A 23,824-nucleotide genomic window follows, 5' to 3' on the forward strand; every position below is an offset into this window, starting at 1 on the left:
ATAAAAAGTGTACTACCTGCTTTTCTCCTCCCCAACATTCTGCCTCTCCAGAGACCTCCATTTTCTACTCCTCCAGCAGTTCTTTTGGTATTTAATGCCATTTTTTCTAAACAGTAGGTTAAGCTGCTGTTTTTAAAAATCTGTATAGGGTTTTCTCTAGACCTGAACAGCTCTCATCCTGGGATCTGCCTTCCTGAATAGCCTAGGTATTTTCTTCACCTCCCTATGTTGGAACTCCCTGTTTCCTGGACCCCATATCTTCCCCCTTCATTGTTTATATTTTAATTAAGCAATTCCTCCAGAAGGTTTCTAAGAAAAGGGTGCACGGGATGTAAATCTGCATGTATGAAAATGTCTTCATTTTCTCTCATACTTGATTTATAGTTTACCTGGCTCTAGAATTCTAGATTGGAGAATATTTTCTCTGAGTTTAAGAAGCATTGCTGTATTGATGTCTAGCTTCTGTTATTGCTATGAGAAGGCTGGTGGTGTTCTGATTCTTGTTTTTTTTCCCCCTCCTTGGTTGGTTTTAGGATCTGATCTTTGTCCCTGATGTTCTAAAATTTTGTGATAATCTGCCTCACTTGTTTTATCTGTTGTGCCGGGCACACTGAGAGCCTTTTCAGTTTGGAAACAGATTTTTTTCAGTTCTGGGAGATTTCCTTGAATTCTTTTTTCTTTTTCTTTTTCTTTTGGCTGCATCGGGTCTTAGTTGCAGCATGCGGGATGTTTTCCTTGTGGCATGGGCTCTTCGTTGCAGTGCGCGGGCTTCTCTCTAGTTGTGGCATGCGGGTTTTCTCTCTCTAGTTGTGGCACACGGGCTCCAGGGCACATGGGCTCTGTAGTTTGCGGCACGCGGGCTCTCTCGTTGAGGCGCGCCAGCTCAGTAGTTGTGGCACGCAGGCTTAGTTGCCCTGACCAGGGCTCGAACCTGTGTCCCCTGCATTGCAAGGTGAATTATTTACCACTTGACCACCAGGCAAGTCCCTTGAATTCTTAAATTATAACCAACCTCCCCCTTGCCCCCCGTTTTCCTATTCTTTCTCTCTGGAACACTTATTTGTGTTTGGAACTTGTGGACTGATGAGTCCTTTAATTTTACCATCTTTTCTATTTCTCATTTTTTTGATCTCTGTTCTACTTTCTGGGATGTGTCTTGAACTTCATCTTCAGACTCTTCTAATTTTATGTTTTCTCTATCATTTTTAATTTTCAAGAGGTTTTTCTCTGAATGCTGCTTTTTATTGTTTTCTATTTTTGTTTCATGGATGGAATAACTCTTCTCTGTTTATATTAGTTACAATGTTTAAAAGTTTTCTGCAGCCTCCAGTATCATCTCTGTTTTCCTTAAAGTACCTTTACTTGATCACTTGTTTCGGTCTTTGTTTTAGGGAATTTCCTTAAATGTATGGCCTTGGCCATCTTACTCATATTCCAGAATGAGCTACTGAAAAACTGAAAGCTGAATTTGCCTGAGTGGGGGCTTCTAAAAGTTAAATTGTGGTCTTCATTATAAGGTGATTAGCCAGGAACCCAATTTTGTGTTGGGGGGGCGGGGGGGATGTCACCTCCATCAGTCAGTATTTGTAGGTGTTTTTCTTTTCTCTTAGCCAGGTTTTCCCCAGAGAGAATGCTCCAACCATCGGCTTACACACCTGCCTTCAACATTTGGGGAGCTGAGTGGGGACGGAGCTGGGAATATCACCCTTTCAGGATCTCAGCCTTCCTTGAATCCCCATCTTTTTAGACTGGTCGGCCTGCCCCTAGTTGTGCCCAAGTCCAGAGTCTCTTTAGTTTCCAGAGAGTAAATTCCCTTCCTCTGACCAGTGGCTGCTTGGAGTCAGGGTGGGAACCTTGGAGTAGAACTTTGAACTTTCACCCTGTGCTCCTTTATTCAGCCCTGCCTGCTGTTCCCACTTTCAGATCATTCTGAGCTTTTCTGGTGTTTCCCAGCACAATTCAGTTTGCTCTGAGCTTCCCCTTAACATGCTCTTAGTTTTTGCTTTCTTTACTGTGCTAAATCAAATAGCTAATCAATCTGCTTTTCAGCTTCCAAAAACTTTGTTGTAGTTGTTTCCTTTCCTAGTCTTTGTCCTTATGAATTTCATGTTTTTAATGCCATTTTAGTGGAGTTAGGGAGAGAGCAGAGGTAAATGAAGGTGTTCAATGCATCAATTTTCATTGAAGATCCAAATTTATTTCTTTGATGCCCTGTTTCAACACTACTTAATAGGTAGATGGTTTATAGCAGTTGAAAAATTTTGCTACAGTAACAGAATTGTACAAGATATAAATTCATTTGGTCTTTGCTACCCCTTTGGATTAATGCCTAGCCTGTAGCTTGCTATAAGAGAATGACGTCTAAACGACTTCGGGAGGTTTGCAGATAGTATAATAGAAATTTAGGTCATTAAGTAACTTAAATATTCCTTTTTCAGATGTGGAAACTGAGACCCAGAGAGCAGAGGTGGCTTACCTATGGTCACTTATCTGTCCCGAACTAGAACTGAGTCTCTTCCCCAGTGTTCTTTTCCTTGCCAATGTGGTTCTGTTTTCTCTCATTAAAGTAGCTGGAAATAGGAGCCCTTTATCATGGCTTATGTCACCCAAATTTCCTGTTAGTTTAGTGTGGGCTTTAGGTTGCAGTCATGGAATTTTTTTTTTTTTAATGTCCTTCTTCCTGTTAAAGATTGGGGTCTGGTTTTATTGGGGTGAACTTTAAAACTCAAGAAAAGTTGTGTCTTACCCTTTTAAAGATGTTTCTGTTTTGAAGAATTTATATTGAGCATTTAAAAGGTTTCTTTTTTCTTCCTACTATTCACTTTTCAGTGGCCTCCAAAAGTTCTTTGTCAGGGAGGGCAGAAACTCTTTCCTGAATGTAATTATAGCAGATAAAATTATTTAGAACATATTAATATCCCTGTTAAAATGTTTAAATAATGTGGAAAAAGGAAACTCTTGTAAAAATGTCAAGTTTCTTTGGAGAAATCCTAGAATGCTTTCTCTATCAATTTTTCAAAACTCAATTCTCAATTTTCCTCTTCCAGGACCCCTTCCTGCATTTTACCCCATGACATAAATCTTTTGTCTTATTTCTCTTTCCCTCCTATATTTTGTACTTTGCACCATTTGCCCCAGAACACTACCAAATTCGTTGTATGTTGACTAGGATTCTTTGGTGATTTTCATTTATATGTAAAATTCTTGGGGGCAGAAACCCTGCTTTATACTTTTGAATAAATTCACTTCTACACATATTTATGGAGTGCCTTCTTTGAGGCATTGGGTTCCTCTGTAGGTCCCAGCATCTCTGGGGTACACGTTAGGACACTGACAGGCGCTGATGATTGGGAAAACTCACCTTTTCTCCAGTCACTATTAGGAGACGATTGAAAGAATGGGCTTTGCCCCTTGCTTTGTGTCACGTTGGTGACTAGTAATAACAGCTGGGAGCAGAGTGGGGAAAGCCTGTTGTTTGGAAGCTAAGGAGCCTAATGTTTCCTTAACTGGAAAGTGAACATGTTGGAATAGAAGCCCTCTGAGCTTCCTTACACTCTCCAGATTTCATGATTATAAAGAGGTGCTCCTAGTGAATCAATGACACCCTTTAAAACAACTGACCCACAGAGAAAAATGTCTCTTAGGATTGAGTGGAATCCAATGGAAATCTTTCCTTGACTGAGCTAAACTGTTGCATACATAATCTGAAGTACCTGGAACACTTAGAATGATAAAGCATTGTTTTCTTGTTGTTGTTGTTTTTTTCCTCTCATCCTCTCCTAAGGTTAAATAATGCTTTCTCATTATTATTCTTTAGAAATGTATTAACTTTTACTTTTCCAATTTTTTAAAATTGTGAGATATGACATACGTGAAATACATTTTAAAACATATGTACATTTTAAAGACTAGTAAAACAAAAGCTGGAGTAACATCCTACAAGTGTAAAAGTTCCCTACATGATCCTCCCTCATGTCCCACCGCAGGTTAACCACTGTCCTGACTATTATCAAGAAAGTTAGGAATTTGCTTCTCTTTATTATGTTTTAAATTTCTAAACTTGAAAAATAGCCCAGTAATGGAAGGCCTTTAGTCTTTTTACATGTGTATATATATATATATATATATATATTTTAATTTATTTATTTTTTTGGCTGCATTGGGTCTTCATTGCTGCACACGGGCTTTCTCTAGTTGCCGTGAGTGGGCTTCTCATTGTGGTGGTTTCTCTTGTTGCAGAACACAGGATCTAGGCTCGCGGGCTCAGTATTTGTGGCTCACGGGCTCTAGAGTGCAGGCCCAGTAGTTGTGGCACACAGGCTTAGTTGCTGCGCCGCATGTGGGTTCTTCCCAGACCAGGGCTCGAACCCATGTCCTCTGCATTGGCAGGCAGATTCTTAACCACTGTGCCACCAGGGAAGCCCGTATATTTTATGTTTTACACAACGTAATACTAGAAAAATAATAGGTAACATTTACTGATCACTTACCTCATGCCACTGAGTTTTCTGAACTCTGTACACATTGTAACTCCCTAATAATTGTATGAGATAGGTGAGGAAGCCGAGTCATGGAGCTAGGAATTTGGTCCCACTGGGATTCTAATCCAGCCAATCGGAGTTCTAAACCTGCTCTCTTAACTACACCTAATTAGTGTGTTGTCTTGTTATTTGATGCAATTTTATATTTTTAATATCTGCATCTATTTTATATCTTTGAACACTCTAACCAGATCACAAGCTAGAACAATACAGAGTTGGAAAGTTCTGCAGGCGTTATATCTTGACCAAATATCTTCTCATTGCTTGACACAGATATACAGTCCATCAAGTTATCTAAATCTTATTATATGTTTAGTATTGTCCATTTCAGAGCACTCCTAAAATGTTTATTTTATAAATGTTATTTTTTATGGGAATTTTCAGGGAAAACCAATATCACTTATATCTGTAGTGTAATGAATAGTGATATTTCACTTAGAGTTAAATTTTTAAAAGAAGAGCTTTGATTATAGGAAGCATTTTCTAATATAATATTTCAAAATTCTTTTAAAATATACTTTTATGTTTGTAAGACACAAGTAATTTTTGGCGCTTGTTTAGATATGGTCACCAAGAGATAGCTTCTTTATACAACAGTTACTGACTCTATTTAGTGAATTAATGTTTCCTTTACAGTGTTTTCTCTAAAAACAGCTAGCTGTAGTGACAAGTCTTTATGTTTCAATTTTAAAATTAGATACTGTTTCTGTAGAAGGAGTACAGAGTTACAGCTCAGTAGCTCCTGAACAAGGCATATAAAGTGCCTTAGAATATTGCTATCTGCCAACTAAGTTTTACCATGGCACAAAACTTTACTTAAATAAACCTCGTGTTGTTTGCCGCTGATGTGGAGTTACTGGCAACTTAAAGCGATTATCTTGGGCCTAGGCTCTGCTGTTTTCTTGCTGTATGATACTGGATTAGTCATCTAATCACCATTTGAGTATCCATTCTTCATCTGTAAAATGCTGCTGATACCTCATTGTGAGAATTAACTGAGCAAATATATATGAAAACCCCTCACACAGCATGGTATCTACTAAAAGTATTATAAATGTTTGTAAATGTTCTCTTCCCATTATAAATTGCTGCTCTGTGCTGACAAAATTGTTGTATGGTGTTTATAAAATGTGCTTGGTAATGACCAAATTAATGCTTTGAAAATGGCTTGAATGAATGCTGGCAGACTGAACTCTACCAATTAGTAATATTAATCACATGTGGAGATTATAAAAAACAGGATTATATTTAAGCACAGTGATGAAATAGCAGCTCCAGCACATGCTATATGGAAGGTCATTTTTGTGGCTGACACTGCTGCTCTACAAACTAAATGGGATTCGGTCTTGCTTTTGTTTGTATATGTTTATCGTGGATAAGTGAGAATGTAAGCATATTATGCTGTTGCTTTTAGGTCATTTTATTTTTTGGTGAGGAGGAATTCCCAATCTGGCTAAGGTTGTATTTTCTTTATTCCGTATTAAGTAGTTAATTAAGACCAGAATGTTATTTGAAACATAATAAAGAGAAGCAAATTTCTAACTTTCTTGATAATAATCAGGACAGTGTTTAACCTGGGGTGGGACATGAGGGAGGATCACATAGGGAACTTTTACACTTGTAAAACACAGCTTCATAAGCCCATGGACGGAGACTTACCTGGTGGCACAGTAGATAAGACTCTGCGCTCCCAATGCAGGGGGCCCGGGTTCAATCCCTCGTCAGGGAACTAGATCCCACATGCATGTCGCAACTAAAGAGTTCACGTGCCACAGCTAAGGAGCTGGCGAGCTGCAACTAAGGAGCCTGCCTGCTACAACTAAGGAGTTGGTGAGCCACAACTAAGGAGCTCATTTGCTGCAACTAGGGAGCTGGTGAGCAGCAACCAAGGAGCCCACCTGCCGCAACTAAGGAGCTGGTGAGCTGCAACTAAGGAGCTCATTTGCTGCAACTAGGGAGCTGGTGAGCAGCAACTAAGGAGCCCACCTGCCGCAACTAAGGAGCTGGTGAGCTGCAACTAAGGAGCCTTGGAGCCACAACTAAGGAGCCTACATGCTGCAACTAAAGAGCTGGTGAGCAGCAACTAAGGAGCCTGTCTGCCACAGTTAAGACCCAGCGCAACCAAATAAATAAATAAATATTTAAAAAATAAAATAAACCCATGGACCACATTTCTGTCTAATGCTGAAAAAGCATTTTTTTTGAAAAAGCATTTTAATAAATAGCTTATAAGATTCATTTGGCAAGTGAACTTAGAATTTACCACCTAGATTATTCTGAACCAAGGTCAAAGTGTATAAATGCAGTCCTAGCACCCTTTGTGTTTCACAGAAAATCGTACATCTGTTTGTTTTGCAGTTTCTGTTCAGAGGTCCTGAATTTGAACTTAAAACATTATTCAGAGCCATTAATGGGTAAAACCCATGGCAAACTAATAACTTAGAATCTCAGAACAGTAAAGTCAGCAGATCTTAAGCCCTTGTTCGTGCTGTCCATACTGCACAATGTTTTCTGTTTCTTTTTGCGTTATTACTTAACCCTGGTGATATGTACACAATTTTAGAATTTTAAATTTGAGTGGGACTGGAGATCACATAACTCTTCAGTGGCAGAGTGTGGACTGAGACCCAGACTTCCTGCTACCTAATCTCACTCTCTCTCTTCCCACCAGTCTATGCTGAGCTTCCTAACTTAGTGGCCAAGAGAGATTTAATTGTGTTCTTCTTAAAATTCGATATGAGGTCTCTTTATTTAGTTGTGGATGCATGTAAACTTTTGCCTTATTTAGTTGTGTGAGTTTCCTCTGCCTTTGTATTTTCCAAGCCTTTTGGCCTGTTTTTACTTTAATTAGATATGACTGATCGTTTTTGATTTAAAAAATTATTTATGACGTTATGACTTAAAAATATGTCATTTCATAGACCTTCTGCCCAATTACCGAGAAAGCATCCAACTCAGGTTCTGAGCCACTGGCTGTTTGGCAGAGACAATGAGAATATGTTTTCACTCCAAAACAATCAGCATTAGCTGTAGCTTCCTGGATTATCACACCTGCTTTGTCTACTCTCAGGGTTGTCTTGAGGCATCTGAGAGATATGTGGGGAAGCACTTTGAAAACCATAAAGTGCCATAACAATATGTTGCATGCATGCATTCATGCATGAGTCTTCTGGTTAATTGTATACTTGAGACCTTTTGTCATAAGACGTTTTGTTACATGCGCTCATAAATTGGAATATGAGCAAAGATGTGACTGGGTCAAGGGAAACACTTAAATCCAGCAAGGACTTGCTGGTAGGAAAATTAAGGAGTGAATGGGTGGTGGGAAATAAGCCTAGAGTGTTAGTGCCTTAGAATGTAAATGGAAATAACAGATGGACTTGAAAACCTATTCTTTGTTTAATATCCAGTCTTTTCATTCTTTCATCAATATTGAGCGCCTAGTGAGCACTAGGCACTTTTTTAGACATCACTGTTGTTCACAATTAGTTAGATAAGATGCTACTGCTGTCCTCCAGGAGCTTATGGGGAAGGCAGTTACAGACAAGATACAACAAAGGATAATAAATGTGTATATTTTGGAATGTACCACATGGCTGACCTTGCTGAAAAAGGTACAGTCTTGGTTAATTTCTTTTTTTTTTTGCCGTGCGGCATGCGGGATCTTAGTTCCCTGACCAGGGATCGAACCTGTGTCCCCTGCAGAGAAGTGCAGAGCCTTAACCACTGGACCACCAGGGATGTCCCTTGGTTAAATTTTTATCTGATTTAAATTTATTAATATTCTCTTGTTCAACTTTTTAAACTTTTAAAACTATGAAATATGTAATATATTAAAATATTTTGAGATATATAATATAAATCTGTATTTTAACTATATATAAAATATATATATTTTAGATAACCTTAATTATGTAAAATATGGATCTTTTCTACTTGGTAAGTCATCTGAACATTCTCTACCTGACTACATTAATATTAGAGATCTCTTAAAGAAAGGGCTTTGCTGCTGTCACCTTGATGTTAGTCGCTGATGCTAGATTTTCTTTTTGGGGGGGGAGGGGCTGAGTTGGGTCTTTGTTGCTGCACGCAGGCTTTCTCTAGTTGCGGCGAGCGGGGGCTACTCTTCGTTGCAATGCTCAGGCTTCTCATTGTTGTGGCTTCTCGTTGTGGACCACAGGCTCTAGGCATGTGGGTTCAGTAGTTGAAGCAGGCGGGCCCTAGAGCCTGCAGGCTTCAGTAGTTGTGGCACGTGGGCTCAGTAGTTGCAGCGCACTGGCTTAGTTGCTCCGCGGCATGTGGGATCTTCTTGGGCCAGGGCTCGAACCCGTGTCCCTTGCATTGGCAGGCAGATTCTTAACCACTGTGCCACCAGGGAAGTCCCGATGCTAGTATTTCTTAAGAGCAGAAACCTGGGTTTGCCTAGCTCTGCCACTTATTAGCCATCAAACTTATTTGTACCTCCATTTCAGTGTCTGTGAAATGGGAATAAAGATAATACCTACCTCACAGTTATTGTGAGAATTGAATGAGTTAATATATGTTAGAGTGCTTAGATGAGTGCCTGGCTCACATTAAAGGCTATATAAGTGTTGTCAGCAGCCATCATCATCCTCATTGTTATTTGGCAGAATAAAAGGAAGTTGAGTAAAGTTTTCAGGAATGGATTTTCTCCTCAATCCCTGAAAATTACTCTAAACTAAAGGTAGAAAGATAAAGGAAGGAAACTAAACAATTTTTAGTCATCAGCTACGTGCCAGGCAGCATGCTAGCATTTTACCTGCATTTTCATTTAATCCTTACACCAGTGCTCTGAAGTAGATGAGAAAACAGGCTCAGAGAAGTTAAATTACTTGCAAAAGGTCTGGTATGGCCACCGTGATGATAACTGGTCTCTGTTACTCTACATCCTATACTCTTGCATTGCACATGCCACAAAGCCTGAGAGTTCAGCAAGTTTCACTCATGATAGGTACACTTGGAATGTGCTTGTTAGGGACTTTATTTCTAATGATGGTTTAAAGGGATGTCATCCACATTTTTAGTTCCTGCTGCAGTGATTTGTTTTATATATCTGAATTTCCATCCCCCCCATTCAAAAGTATATTACAGTAGTATAAATAATATAAGTGGGACTTAGATGGAAAATATTTGAATGTGTGTAGTCTTATTAAGTTTGCAGAATTAAGCTGACCTATTATAATTTCCCAGTTTTCAAGATCACCATCATAATTATTGAAGTCATTACTCTTCAAATTAATAGCTATTTCATAGGGCTTTTAAGCCTAACTTCTGTGTAGTTAATGTATCCTAGGTGCTCAGTATAGAACTGATTATTTTGGTCAGCTTTTGGAGAACATCCAGAATTCATTCAAATAACTTGGATTTAAAAGTAATTAACTTTTAATGGTTTGGTGTTCTCATATTGAAAGTAAGGCTGTTTGGATAGGAAAGAGGGAAATTTTATGGGGTATTCGCTGGCGGTCCAGTGGTCAGGACTCTGTGCTTTCACTGCCGAGGGTGCGGGTTCAATCCCTGGTTGGGAACTAAGATCCCACAAGCCACGTGGCGCGCCCCCCCCCAAAAAAAAAGGTAAAGAGGGAAATTTTATGGATGTAAAACACCCATCTATACAATGCCAGCTTAGCTTCCTGGATGAGGTTGCCTCAAACCCCCAACCTAGAATGTGGAAGTTATATGCTCTTCTCTTCCTGAAAATATTTGTGCATTTCCTGGGTTTTATCATCTTGCAATTGCTTCTGCCTCCTAGGCACCTATTTTTCTTGCCTTGTGCCTCTGATGTGCACCATGGTGCCCTCAGATGTGATACTTGGCTCCTTCTCTGATTCTCAGAAAGGCCCTATTCATAGAGGGCATTTGTGTTTTTAGTACACCTAACTGAAGAAAGGAGGCAAAATAGAGGGGGGTGAGCCCTATATTGCATTAATACAACTTCTATTAAGGCATCCCTGTTCTGAAAATGTTCCAGACTTCCCTTGACTGGAGAACTTCACCCCCACGTAACCCCAGCTTTGCTCCACTGCACTAACTATTCTTTTCTCCTCTTCCTTTCCCTCTCCTCATCTGCCTTCTCTCTTTCAGAAATAAAATAACAAGTTCTTCCCCTTGTCTAGTGTAAAGCAATTTCCCTTTCTTGACAGGCATTCTGGGATCTTGACAGGCATTCTGCAGGGAACCGTCCACCCCAAGGGAACATGAGTGGTGGGGGACCCTATGAGGGAACATATTTTCACAAAGAAGGCTTCTTCTAAGAGGAATTCTTGTGTTAGTTATCAGGATAGCAAAATAGAGAATTTTTCATCTTGTTACATGGTGGCAGACGGTGTATTAATCTCAAGCTTATTGAGTCCTGCCTCCTCAATAAAGTGTCAGAAACCTAAAAATTGATTATACATGTAATTTGTCCAAATTCTACATTCTAGATAACTTTGACTAATGCAGTGTCCTTGCGTATAGAATGCATGCTGCTTACCTAAAAGTCATGAACCCATCTAACACAAAGATGTCACCTCCTGGCATCTTTCATTATTAACATATTTCACTTATACAAAAAGAATTTTGGCTTTTGAAACACAATTATTTTTGTTGCCATGAATTTGTTTTGGTTTTTCTGACAGTTTCAAGTTATATGCAAAGGTAGTGTATAATCTTTAAAACCTAAAATAAATGCAGAAGTGCATTGCTCAGGAAGTAAACCTTTCGTACTTCCATCAGCCTCTTCATGAATGACTGTCTGGTTGCTCTTAGCTGAAAAAAAGATCACAGCTATTTTTTTTTTTTACTCTTTTACCTCAATTTTGAGGACTTGTGGGGATTTCACTAAATGGCATTGTAATACACTGATCCTGTTTTAGAATTTATAAATAAAATTCATGAAATTGCTTTTCTCTTACTATATATCAGCCCGACCTTACAGATTTTTTTTCCACTGTAGGTAATAGAGAAGAGGAAACCTAACCAATGACTGTGGAATAATATGGAAGAAGATGGAAAAAACTTGTTTAATGAGTAAGAAATAAAACTATAATAAAAAGTTATTCATGAAAACTATTCACGATAGTATTATGTATGATCAGTCTGTAATAGGTGGCCAAGGTTGGTATACTATTAGAGTGAGTGATCAGTGATCAGTCACTATCTTTGTTTTATTGCCATTCTGAGCTTTCACCACCTTTCTTACCCTTGTGAATTTCTGAGGGCTATGAATTACTTAAGCTAAGAGGGGACACAGCTATATTTGAAGAAAAAGATGGGACCTGGAGACCAGCACCTATACTGAAACAAGTCTAGGGTAGGTCTTGAAGCTTACTGGTGGTTGGATAGAGACTATGTCTGTCATGACCTCTCAAGAGTGTTAGCAACCCCTTCTCGCTCTCCAGATATTGCCAGCTGCTGTGATGTTAGGCTCACCCTGGGGATCCTGTTCATTTAGCCAAGTGCAGATTGTGTGTCAGGTGATAATCAAATAGAATTCCACAGAAAATCCAATAAAAGGTGTAACTAAATTTATGAGATATAAAAATTTTAAATTACATAAGTCCATACATGCTTATTGTCAATAATTCAAACATTATAGATAACCAAAACCTATCTGAAACTTAGCCCCCACTCCCAGATAATATAAGTGTATGTTATGTCGTCTTCTTTGCCTGCTGGTTAAAAACTTGGGCTTAGGAGCCAGACTGTTTTTGACTAGGCATTATTTTTTTCTTTTTTTAATATATTTATTTATTTTTGGCTGCGTTGGGTCTTCGTTGCTGTGTGCGTGGGCTTTCTCTAGTTGCAGCGAGTGGGAGCTACTCTTCGTTGCAGTGCACGGGCTTCTCATTGCGGTGGCTTCTCTTGTTGCTGAGCACGGGCTCTAGGCGAGCAGCCTTCAGTAATTGTGGCACGTGGGCTCAGTAGTTGTGGCTCGTGGGCTCTAGAGCGCAGGCTCAGTAGTTGTGGCGCAAAGACTTAGTTGCTCCGTGGCATGTGGAATCTTCCCGGACCAGGGATCGAACCTGTGTCCCCTGAATTGGCAGGCGGATTCTTAATCACTGTGCCACCAGGGAAGTCCCTGACTAGCCATTATTAACTTGACGTTTGGGCAGGTTAATTTCTCTGTGCCTCAATTCCTTGGGTATAAGTGGGGACAATTAAATGCCTATGTCATAGTGATGTTGAAGATTAATTAGTTAATCTATATAAAAACTTGGAATAATGCCCAGAGCATAGTGAGTGTTCAGTAAATGTTAGCTATAATTTTCTTATGTATCCCAGTTAGCATTTTTATGTACCAGCCTTCCACAGATGAATTTTTTTCTGATACACTGCAAGAGTTAAACCATTTTGAATAAGGTCAACCCTGATGGCAAGGATTTTTAAATTTTTTCATGAATGTTTTCTTTTTGGCTTTGAGCTTCATTTCTCTCAGAGTATGCTGCTAGACTATGTGTGAGAATAGTGTTATACACCTTCAACTCTTACTGCATATCTTACGGTGTAAATGATGCTTACAGGTATGTATGAATAAACAGCTGTCTTCGGACTATGATAGTTTCATCTTACCCATAAAAGTATATCTATGTCAAAAAGGATGCACAATTCTCTTGTTTCTAGATAGTGATGTCACATTTTCTGTAAAGATTCCTTTAATCTGTTTTGAAGGACAAGTCTTCTTGAGTTTCTTTTTTCTTCCTTCATAGAATCATAATAGTTTTGAAAATGTCTTTGCTATCTTTTCTATGACTTGTCAGCACTTTCTTAGGTAATACAGACAACTACCTATTTTAAGAAGGAAGGGAACTTCCCTGGTGGATCAGTGGTTAAAAATCCGCCTGCCAGTGCAGGGGATGTGGTTTCGAGCCCTGGTCCAGGAAGATCCCACATGCCGCGGAACAACTAAGCCCGAGAGCCACAACTACTGAACCTGCGTGCCACAACTACTGAAACCCGTGCACCTAGAGCCCATGCTCCACAGCAAGAGAAGCCACCACAATGAGAAGCCCACGCACCGCAGTGAAGAGTAGCCCCCGCTCACTGCAACTAGAGAAAGCCTGTGCACAGTAACTACCCAACACAGACATAAATAAATAAATTTTTTTTTTTTTTTTGCGGTATGCGGGCCCCTCACTGTGGTGGCCTCTCCCATTGCGGAGCACAGGCTCCGGACGTGCAGGCTCAGCGGCCATGGCTCACGGGCCCAGCCGCTCCGCGCCATGTGGGATCCTCCCGGACCGGAGCACAAACCCGTGTCCCCTGCATCGGCAGTCAGACTCTCAACCACTGCACCACCAGGGAAGCCCCAATTTATTTATTTTTTAAAAAAAGGAAGGACACTAAAACAGCCATCTCTTTTTAATATTTTCCTCCTGTATTGTTCTGAGGCTCTTTATTATGGACTATTCTGTCTGCTGTGACTTTTTTTCTTTCTTTTTTAAAAAAAAAAAATTCATTCATTCATTTTTGGTTGCGTCAGGTCTTAGTTGCAACATGCGGGATCTTTCGTTGTGGCATACGGGCTCTTTGTTGCAGTGCACGGGCTTCTCTCTAGTTGTGGTGCACTGGCTCCAGAGCGTGTGGGCTCTGTAGTTGCAGCACACGGGCTTAGTTGCCCAACAGCATGTAGGATCTTAGTACTCCGACCAGGGATCAAACCTGCGTCCCCTGCATTGGAAGGTGGGTTCATAACCACTGGACCACCAGGGAAGTCCCTGCTGTGACTATTTTAGAAGACAAATATATAAAAACAGAAGTTAACATTGACTATTTATTATGTGTTAGGCAGAGTTTTAAGTGCTTTACTCATTTATTCATTATCTCATTTAATCCTGTCATCCACTTATGAGGCAGATGCTGTTATTATCTTCATTTTAAAAGCTGAGAAAAGTGAGGCACAGATTAAGTAACTTGCTCAGTCACGTCGCAAGTGCAGCTTCAGGATTCAAACCCAGGTCCTCTGCTCCAGAGCATGTGCTGTTGATCAGTGGGGTGCTGGCCTAGTAGTAAACTTAGGTTTGCTAAGGTGGGTGTGGATTTAAATAATAAGATAATAAAGCCAAATATTGCCTGAAAAAGTCACCATAATACTGTTTCTGCTTGCTTGTGGAAAGGAAAATTTGAAATCGTGTGTCTTCTTAAATTTGGGAAAAATAATGATGTGAGATGATGTGAGATTCATAAATAATTATTTTTTTCTTGACCATACTTAAATGAATACAACTGTTTTACATCTTTATGAATTGTTTGTAGTAGATAGAAATCACCTGAATCTAGCTAAGGAACAGTACATCTTTAGAACTGAGTTGATTTGTAGATTACCATTTAATTGCTATTGGTAGAAACATGCAGACAGAAGACTGAACTGTGCAGCAGGTTGAAACTGATTGGTTTGAATGACAGTCAGCAGGAAGTTGTTGAAGAGAAGAAAAGGCAGGAGAAAGGTGACTTTACAGGTCTTATAATTAGAATGTCACAAGTGATGGTCTAAAAAGTAAATGTAAATTAACAATCGACATTTATATAGCAACTGGAAGGGGTTATACTGCGTGGTTTTTGTTCTGGGGTTTGTCTTGTCAGAGAGAAATACTGGCTTTTCTTTTCTTCAAATAACAGTTCATTTCCTGTTGAAATATGGTAAAGTACAAAGAGTAAGCATCATTTAAAGTAACAGCGAGTATGCTGATAAAATGTTTTGGCTTTACTGTAAAGTGTGGCTACAGGTAGTTATGTTTTCCTCTCTCCATCTTCTTGAACTCTCTTTCCTTGTTTGAGAATCCCTTCTGAATGTTCATCAGAGTTATGAACATTAGTGTACTCTTAGTGTACATATCTCTTTTTTTTTGATGTGAAACATTTTTAAAGTCTTTTTTGAATTTATTACAGTACTGCTTCTGTTTTATGTTTTGGTTTTTTGACTGTGAGTTGGCCGCGAGGCATGTGGGAACCTAGCTCCCCGACCAGGGATGGAACCCACATTGGAAGGCAAAGTCTTTTACAACAGTGTCTTAAATTGTGGCCCAGGAGCCCCTGAGACCCTTTTGGGAATCAAAGCTATTTTCATAACAATATTAAAACATACTTGCTTATGAGTATGCAGTGGAGTTTTCCAAAGACTTCATGATGTACAATCAACTGAATTCAGACTCTCTTCCTTATTCCAGACACTAAAAAGATTTGTAAAAATGTAGAATAAGGCCACTCTTCTCATTAGATTTACAATGAGAATTACTGAGGTTTATCTCTACATTAGAACATTACAATGGCCCCAACGTGGGCCAGAAAGTCACTGTGCTCTCTCTAGTGACTGGGCGGACTGTGCCTGCCACACAGCACCTCCTTGTAGGTTCTAATGACATCCTGATTGGTTGCGGCTGTGTCTCCCAGCCTAGAAAAGTGAATATTCTGTTCCTTTTTCTTAATTGTGCTAGAGGGTATGTTCCAGATTATAAGGAGCTATGGAAATATGCATTTAAAGGTGAAAGGAGGGTTTGATTTTAAGGAGGAAGGCTGTCCAACCTTGCCAATCAGTGACCCCACTGATATATACCAAATTCAGAATGTTCTTTGTATCGGTTGCTCCCAACTTTGGGAGGACCAAAGGGACCTTTCAGGACAGCCTTTTATTTTTCAGTGTTAATTGAGCATCTGTGATGTTCCAATCCTGTTCTAGGGGATAGGGCTGGAAATAAGTCAGTGAACAAAATGAAAGCAAAAAAACCTCTACCCTCACAGAGCTTCCATCCCAGCCTTTGAGTCTTTTGCCATAGTCACAGCTCCCTCTTCAGGGGAGTCTCAGAGTTCATGGTAGCGTAGCTGCTGTGGAGCTTGAACACGGACTGCTGTCTCTCAGTGGCTAAGTGCTGAGGATAGAGTGGGAACTGCTTGACGTTTTGTGATTTTTTTTTTTTAAGGGCACCAAATGGTCTGGGATTTTTCAACTCTTACCTGGAACCCCAATATAGCAATAAAGGTGGGCCTATCCAGTTACCCTTGTTGTGGTTGTTTTAATCTTATTTTGTTTTCAAAGTTAGTGCCACTTTTGTCAAAAAGTTTAACTTCTAAAACAATTCAATACCAACTGATGTTAAATTTATTCTAATTGTTTTTTATTATTTGAAGAAAAATGTTCATATATGCATGAGATTTTCATTGGCTGGTGAGTTGCACCCAAGACCCTATAATTTGTTTAATAGACTTTTATACAGAAAGAGATTACTTGGCTCATTAGATTGAGTCGTTTAATAATGGCTGGAAGGTTAACAAATGAGGCCATCAGACTCCTGCTCAGCGGCTGGGTGTCTCTTGTATCACTCACAACTTCAGCCATTTCCAAACACAGACGATTGGGAATACCATTAGAATATTAATGGGAAAAGAAACTGACATGCAAAATGTGAATGGCCAAAAATTGTCCCTAAAGATTATTTTAACATTTTTAATTTCCAAGAGTTCTACATCAAACTTGGCCTTCCAGCTTACGGAATTCTCAATTGTAACAGGAGTGCCATGAAATAATTGCTTTTCAGCTGCTTCTACTTCTTTTTCTTTTTGTTTCTTTTCTTCTTCTCTTATAGTTTTTATTTGATCTGCCATTTCATTTAATTTTTCTTGCACAGCTGTCACTAAAGTAGAGATCATCACCATACCAAGGTTTTCTTCTGCCTGTAATGCTAATAATTCTTTTTAATGTCTGAGACATCATTCTAGATTTTTCTGGGAGAATATTTCCTAGAGGGATGCCTCATCTGGGTACTTTTCACTATATGTAAACTTGAGGATAGCCTAGACAGTTTCATCACTTTCTTCAGCCTCAGATGTCATAGTAATAGTGAAACTGGGTAGATTTTCTGATAACACTTAGCAGGACCTTGTCAAGTGAAACATTAGTGAAGGAGAATGTGGTCTCAGGAGAGTCCATTCATATTTTGGAAGACTTTGTTAGGGAGGTTGAATTAATGTACAGTCAAGCTGTGAAAGAGTTGGGGTAGATTGCATGGCTCCTTGCCATCATCTGTCACCATGGCCCTCCCTGATGCCCATGAATTTCCCAGACATCCTGGTGGCCACAGCATTGGCCAGGTGGGCTCAGGTACAAATATCCAGGCTAAGAGGCCTGGGGCCCAAACCCAGGCTAGGAGCAACACCTGCTCCCTCGGCAAACTTCTAAAAGAAGAAGGTAACTTCTGAATCCATGCCTTCTTCATTTACGGCCTAATCTGTGTGTAACACTCCTTTCTACCTTCTGTCCTTCCGGAATCCCTCAGGCCCATCTTCCCTAGGAAGGCTTTGTTTACAGGTCCCTGAATGACCCTCTTTGTTCTTTCCCAGGATTCTGTAGACTATAATAGCCGGAAGGACAAAACTATAAGGTCAGTTAATAAAACAAATAATATAAGCAGGTTCATATGTAGTTTATATTTATTTATAATTAAAAATAATAATGCTATTATAAAAATAGAACTATATAGAAGTAGCTCTAAAAATAAAGTGGCTTCTATCCTGTAGCTAAGTATTTCTCAAACTGCTGACATTTGTATACCACTGCATGATTTTTACCACATTCCAGTAACATCTGTAGAGTTACTTAATATTTTTCTGTGAACCAGATTACTTTTTTTTTTTTAACCTAAAAGCCTACTTGAATCTCACCCTAAAAAATATCTATGGAGTTATGGATTTTCTATTCTTTTATAAGACACAATTATAATCATATATGACTACTACGTTTAAAAATATTTACCTCTGGAGAGCTCCATTTCTGCATAAGACAGAGTAGGCACACTTGGCCCAGTGTCTCCCACTGAATGCAGCTAAAAACCTGGTTAGAACTCGTGGAACAGCAATTTGAGGACTCTGAAAAGTCAATAGTAGCAGGTGGATTAGAGAAGACCAGGATTTGAAGTACCGCCATTAGTGTCCCCTGGCCTGGACGGAGCGCAGCCCACACCTGGATGTGGGCACCAGGCATGGACAGAGAGAGCTCCAGGAGAAACCCTCCAGTTTTGACTTGAGTGGGAGAGGAGAACACTCTTCTAACACTCAGAGAAAGAGGGATAGAAACTTCCTCCTTTAAGAAATTTCCCTCCCTTCTCTCAGGCCCCAGCCGCCAGGCAATCTCGTGATGTTGGTGCTGGCAGTGACAGCAGCAGAGAGCCACAGATGCCTAAAACTCTTAGGGAACATTCCTCTCCAGTTGGAGAAGCTATAGTCCTAAAAGGATCCCTCAGTTTTCTTCTTTCTCTTTGTCTTCCTGTTGCCTAGCCCTCAAAATATGTGATAGAATGGGATAACAAAAGCCTCAGCTTTCTGGCTAGAAGACAGAAAGGGAAGCTCCAAGGAACTGAAAAGTACCTGGGAGACAGTGGAGAAGGAGGAGCTCAGGAAAGCAACCCCGTAGAATTATTTGTGAACTCCTGGGTCCACCCCTCAACAGCACATGCATGGATCTGATCCTGAACAGCGTACCAAAAACTATTAGAATCGACTATGAGATAAATCTCTGTCCAGGGCCTAGACTGGCCACTGGGTAGCGCTCATGCCAGACAGATCCTAATACCTCTGCAAAGGCTTGACTGTGGAACTGATACTTAAACCATACCTCATAGAAGGGTTGGTTGGGACTTGTGATTTGAATCCAAGCAGGTTGATTGCTGGCCAAAACAAATATTAACATATTCCTCAGGATTTAAGCAAAACTCATAATCTCGTAATATTAAAAATGTGCAGGATACAGTACAAAATGATTCAACCTACAAGAAACCAGGAAAACTCAACTAATGGGGAAAAGGTAACCAATAGATGCCAACACTAAGATAATACCTCTCCCCTACACATGGATTATCCCTTCCCTTCGATTTGATTGGCAAGCCTAGGCCACATGCCCACTGCTGGACTTGTGACCATTGCCAGGGGGTGCCACGCACAAACTGGCTGAGACCTCACAGGACCCACCGCTGGACCTAGTGCTTCTCCTGAAGCGCACGGCTCTATCGAGGAAGAGTGGCTGCTCAGGGTAAAAGCAAACAAACAAAAAGACCAACCCCTACTTTCAGACTTCATAAAAACTTATCTAACTTTGCTCTCAGATTTTAAGGGACTTTTCTATAGTAAGGTACAAAGATGATTGAGAAGAGGTAATCTATCATAGGACTCAATACAAATTTTATTAAGCCCTTTGTGTATGATTCTTTCTATTTTTATTTTTTAGGCAGATAGGTAAACATGCCCCTAGGCTGTCACCTTAGCACCGAGATAAATAACCGGTTGAAGAATACAGATGTAATGAGCTACACCTTAGCCTTTGTAGCTGAAGATGACTGACCAATAATTACCATCTAGCCAGCGGGTCCCCACCAGCTGTGCACGCTGGCCTGTGATTTGCAGCTGCAGCCTCCATGTGCTGAGTTTGGCACTGTGTGCACCTGCCATCCTCTCTTCAGAAAGAAATACTCCAGGTGCTCATCAATGCTCCCTAGGTTTATCTGCCACTGTGATTTCTCTGAGTCCCCAGTGGTGCTGTATCATTTTAAGTCTTGCTTTAGTGTGTCTTCAAAGTGTTTCTTTTTCCTATTCTGCTTGGGTTATCTCTGTTTAGCTCATCACACAGCAGCTACTTGGGAATGCAAAGCTGAGCATTTCAGAAAGCATGCTTGAGAGAGAGGCTACTGAAAGTGGTAGAGCTTATTAATATTACAAGTTCTTAAAGCGTTAAGTGCGTCAAGTTTCGAGTTGTGCAAACGTTTTCCATCTGAAAAATGTCTGAAAGAAGGCAGTTTTAAAGTGTAAACAAACCTGCAGCATTAAAATGGCAGGGTCAGATTGTGAGGGACTCAACAGTCGGATTCTGCTTGTAGAGGTGTGCCATATTGTGTTTTATAAGAAATAATATTTGATCATTCAGATGACCAAAATATATTTCTCATATATATTTGCTCTTTGTCCACAGTTCCTGGCTCACAGCCTCCAAAACCCATGGACTTTCCTAAGTACTGAATGATAAAGGTGTCCTTGGTTATGTTAATGAGGTGACTTTTGGAAAGCACCTAAGGATGGGAGCTGGTTGCCAATGAAGCCAACTGTGTGATTACAGGGTGGGAACTTTTAGTTTTGCCCCCTGACCTCTGGGGTTGGGAATAGGGCTGGAGGTTGAATCAACCCCCAGTGGTCAATGATTTAATCAACTGTGCCTATGTAATGAAGCCTCCATAAAAACCCAAAAGGATGAGGTTCAGAGAGCTTCCACATTGGGGAACCAGAATGCTTCCATGTGCCACTGTGCTGGGCCCCCAGCTCCATGGGAACAGAGGTCCCTTTGTTCGGGACCTCACCCTATGTATCTCTTTGTCTGGTTGTTGATTCGTATTCTTTGTGATAAATTGGTAATCTAGTTAGTAAACAGGTTTTCCTAAGTTCTGTGAGCCATTCTAGCAAATTAATTGAACCCAAAGGGGGAGTCATGGGAACCTCTAGTTTATAGCCAGTTGGTCAGAAGCACAGGTAACAAACTGGGCTTGCGACTGGTGTCTGAAGCGGAGGTGGTTTTGTAGGACTGAGCTGTGGAATCTGATTCTATCTCTGGGTAGTGTCAGAATTGAGTTGAATTCTGAGGCACCCTGATGGCGTCCAGGAATTGCCTGTTGGTGTGGGGAAGCCTCCATACGCACACATGTTGAATTGGGCCCAGGAACCTAATGTAAGGTGACTGAGAAGAGCCCAGAGTAATAATTTGCCCCAAAATACCTGTACATTACCTTTATAATATGGGACCAATGGGAAGAAGAGTTTGTGTGGGTCAGGTTGAAGGATCTCAGCAGAGAGCATAATCCTCGTCATAATCCTAACTTTGTTGGCAGTGTCAGTGTGTGATGTGGAGCAAGTCACAGGATCACTTTACATAATGACTATCATTTCTTGAGCTCTGACTTGTGCCGGGCATTGCTCTAAGCATTTTACATATGTTAACTCATTTAATTTTCACAACAACGCTATGAGGTAAAAACTATTATTGTCCCCATATTACAGATAAGGAAACTGAGGCCCAGAGAGATTGTTTTCCCAAGACCATATATAACTAATAAGGACAGAGCTAGAAGTCCAAACCCAGCAGCTTGGCTTGAACTTTTAATCACACTATGCTATACTGCCTCTCAGTTTATTTGTAAATGACACATTAAAAATATGTACCATAACTATTTTACAGAGTTATAAGAAGCAGAAAATAAAATAATAAAAGTACTTTTAATAAGGAAATAATGCTATGCAAAAGAAAACTGTAGCCAAGAGCCAACACCAGTGTTGGCAATTACCATGAGAAACCCTTCTCTAGAGGACTGTGACATTTATTTTTATTTTTTAAAAATATTTATCTATTTATTTGGTTGAGCCAGGTCTTAGTTGCAGCAGGCAGACTCCTTATTTGCGGCTCGTGGGCTCCTTAGTTGTGGCACATGGGCTTCTTAGTTGCGGCATGCAAACTCTTGGTTGCAGCATGCATGTGGGATCTGGTTCCCTGACGAGTGATCAAACCCGGGTCCCCTGCATTGGGAGCGTGGAGTCTTATCCACTGTGCCACCAGGGAAGTCCTGAGGACTGTGACCTTTAGAATCATAGATTCATAAGGTTAAAAGACTCTCCAAAGCTTTGGTCCAAGAGGACTTTATCTAAAACAGTGGTTCCCAGATTTTTTTTTTTTAATTTCATAGATCTATAAAATACACACTTGCAGGGCTTCCCTGGTGGCGCAGTGGTTGAGAGTCTGCCTGCCGATGCAGGGGACACGGGTTCGTGCCCCGGTCTGGGAAGATCCCACATGCCGCGGAGCGGCTGGGCCCCTGAGCCATGGCTGCTGAGCCTGCGCGTCCGGAGCCTGTGCTCCGTAACGGGAGAGGCCACAGCAGTGAGAGGCCCACGTACCGCAAAAAAAACAAAAACAAACAAACAAAATACACACTTGCATGCACACATGTATGCCAACCCAAACTACTAACTGTTATCATCGCCGTAAGAGAAAGGGCACTTAACACCGAGAACATGGAGAGATACAATATCTTAACAAAGAACAGTGTTTCCCAAGAACAAAACAGATAGGAATCTTACCCTAGCCAGTGGAATTATGGGTCTGAAGAGTAGTTGGGGAATGCCTTCATCTGGACTGGTGGGTTTAGATCCTGTTTGGGTTAGGAGGAATTACCTTGGGATAGAATGAACTCCCAAGTGATTGCATCAGTCATATCAGTTGGAAGCACATTCAGGAAAATACTAGTTGAACTGTAGTTTACCTTGCTTCTTAGTAAAGCTTTTAGTGTGTTTGCTTTGGCAGCCTAATAAGAGGCCATTACCTACTCAGGTTCTCTGTGTTTATTTCTCATCTTCCATGTGAGATTGAAAATGCTGAGATCACAGGTCTCATTTGTGCTGAACAAATGTTTTAATGCTTTTTCTTTAAAAAAAAAAAAAAGGAAAAGACATGTAAAATTAACATCTTAACCAGTTTTGGTAAAAATGTGGTAAAAAAAATACCATTTTAACCATTTTTAAGTGTACAATTCAGTAGTGTTGAGTATATTGACATTGTTGTGAAACAGATCTCCAGTACTTTTTCATCTTGTAAATCTAAAACTCTATACCCTTTTTCTCCTCTCCCCAGTTACTGGTAACCACCATTGTACTTTATGTTTCTAGGAATTTGACTATTTTAGATACCTCATGTAAATGGAATCATACAGTGTTTGTCTTTTTTTGTGACTCGCATATTTCATTTAGCATAATGTCCTTAAGGTTCATCCATGTTATAGCATGTGTCAGAATTCCTTCCTTTTTAAGGCTGAATAATATTCCATTGTGTGTGTGTGTGTGTGTGTGTGTGTGTGTGTGTGTGTGTGTATACCAGTTTGTTTATTCATCCATTGATGGGCATTTCTCTGGTGATTAGTGATGTTGAGCATCTTTTCAATGCATGTTGGCCATTTTATATATCATCTTTGGAGAAATGTCTGTTCAGGTCCTTTCCCATTTTTTAATTGGGTTATTTGATTTTTTTGTTGTTGAGTTGTAGAAGTTCTTTATATATTCTGGATATTAACCCCTTATGAGATACATTTGAAAATATTTTTTCCCACTCTGTAGGTTGCCTTTCACTCTGTTGATTGTGTCCTTTGATGCACAAAAGTTTTTAAGTTTGATATAGTCTACCTCTCTATTTTTGCTTTTGTTGCCTGTGTTTTTGGTATAATATCCAAGAAATCATTGCAAAGTCCAATGTCATGAAGATTTTCCCCTAT

General features: G+C 40.1%; 2 protein-coding genes across 4 annotated transcripts in view; both read left to right on the forward strand.

Annotated features, from left to right (window-relative positions):
* The window catches only part of MED20 (mediator complex subunit 20), a 54,512-nt gene extending 31,505 nt beyond the window's left edge, over positions 1–23,007 (forward strand). For both annotated transcript variants that reach the window (XR_002645753.2, XR_016394619.1), the window contains exon 5: positions 11,497–23,007. The gene's annotated coding sequence lies outside the window, so the exon portion shown is untranslated. The remainder of the gene's footprint in view (positions 1–11,496) is intronic.
* Positions 11,503–23,824, forward strand: part of USP49 (ubiquitin specific peptidase 49) — a 41,484-nt gene continuing 29,162 nt past the window's right edge. For both annotated transcript variants that reach the window (XM_022581881.3, XM_089918754.1), the window contains exon 1: positions 11,503–11,570. The gene's annotated coding sequence lies outside the window, so the exon portion shown is untranslated. The remainder of the gene's footprint in view (positions 11,571–23,824) is intronic.

The sequence above is a fragment of the Delphinapterus leucas genome, chromosome 10, assembly GCF_059928025.1.
Source record: "Delphinapterus leucas isolate spDelLeu-1000000601 "Yukka" chromosome 10, BTC_Dleu_Yukka2, whole genome shotgun sequence".
Lineage (NCBI taxonomy): Eukaryota > Metazoa > Chordata > Mammalia > Artiodactyla > Monodontidae > Delphinapterus > Delphinapterus leucas.